Below are 1776 nucleotides of genomic sequence, written 5' to 3'. Positions count from 1 at the left end.
ATTTAAAAAAAACAAAAAAAAAAACAAAAAGAGGGAATAGTGTAGCTACAGAACTTTCAAATGGTTAGGAAGTCAAGTAGATTTCAAGACAAAACAGACTGTATAAAATAAGAAAAAAATCAATAAATTACAGGTAAACCTCAAAAAAACCAAAACAAAACTCATAAATCAAAATTTTAAATGAGGAAAACCAGAAAGATTTATTTAACATAACACAACAGACGTGAAGAAAATGAAAAGAAAACCCACAAATGAAATTAACTCATTGCAGAAAATTATGTGGAACAAGGAAACCAACAGCACAACAGAAAAACACAGCAAAATGACAGCAATTAATTCATATCTATTGATAATTACACTGAATGTAAATGGATTAAATGCACCAGTCAAGAGACAGAGAAAGAATGGATAAGAAAAATAGGATCCTTCAATATCCTGTCTACAAAAGACACATCAAAAAGATAGAGACAGCATAAATGTCCATCAACAGAAGACTGGTTAAACAAACTTTGATATATATATACACAATGAAATACTATGAAACATTGAAGAATATGAATCTGTGAAACATCTCACAACATGGATGAACCTGGAGGACATTATGCTGAGTGGCATTAGTCAATTACAATAGAATAAATGTTGTTTCAGACCAATGTTGTAAAAAGTTAAGAAAGGGTTTTCTTAATAAAAGAAATAATCAATGGTTATGGGGGAAGGGAGAGGGAAACCATTCATGGGCTAGAGGGTAGACTCATGCTAACATGGGTGACAGGGCAGGCAACATACAAGGAGAGGGAAGTTAGCGGAGGAGAGACACAGAAGAAATCAATAGTTACAGTGAATAGAGGTAAATACTGTTAACTGTTGGCACCTGGAGGGGATTGTAATGATTGTAATGCAATAAAGTATTTAATTTGCTGAGTGTTAAACTGATGATCTGCTTTGTAAACCTTCTCTTAATTTACACTACAAAGTTTTTAAAAGATCAATTACAAAAGCTAAAAGAATTGTAACTTTACAAAGGAGACCAAGCCTTACTCCTAGGCCTAGTCTCACCCCTACCTTAATGCTAACCCTAAACCTAATCATTACCATAACACTAAATGAAGTCCTAGGTCTAACAATAGTCCTAATCTAATCTTCAATCATACCTGTCCTGCACCCAAAAAAGGAGATGCCACCTGAACAAGTAAACTAATGTCAACAGCCCTGGCCAAGGGCTGAGAAATTGCAAGCAGAGTGGAAAATGTAGCAAAATGAATGTGAGATGGTAGAGGATGTTAGTAGGACCACATCATAGGAGGTCTTATCCTCTGGAGCTCCAGAGACAATGCCCAACCCCAACATCAGCAAGTGTCTGCCATTTTGTCATGAAACATCATGTCCTTGAAGTCTACCAAATCCTGGGACTGTGTAAGTTTGGATGTATCAGCCTCTCAGAACCTGTTTCTACATCTGTAAAATGATGATGCAGAACCTACCCTGGCCCATCCTACCTTACAGGATTCAAAGAACCAACCTTGAAAGGATGTGGGGTTTGGGGGACTGTAGAGTGAAAGATAGAGCTTTGGATGGGGCTTCAGTTTACTTAACTGCAACAAGGGGAAACAATTCAAATATTCAGGATTGCTATAATGACAAGCTATGGACAACATTGAGAAGTATGAGTATTCCAGAACACTTGATTGTACTTCTAAGAAATCTGTACCTAGACCAAGAAGCAGTTGTTCGAACAGAACATGGGAACACTGAATGTTTTAAAATTGGGAAAGGTGT

The sequence above is a fragment of the Chrysochloris asiatica genome, unplaced genomic scaffold, assembly GCF_000296735.1.
Source record: "Chrysochloris asiatica unplaced genomic scaffold, ChrAsi1.0 scaffold00079, whole genome shotgun sequence".
Taxonomy (NCBI): Eukaryota; Metazoa; Chordata; class Mammalia; order Afrosoricida; family Chrysochloridae; genus Chrysochloris; species Chrysochloris asiatica.
This window is presented reverse-complemented; position numbering follows the sequence as displayed.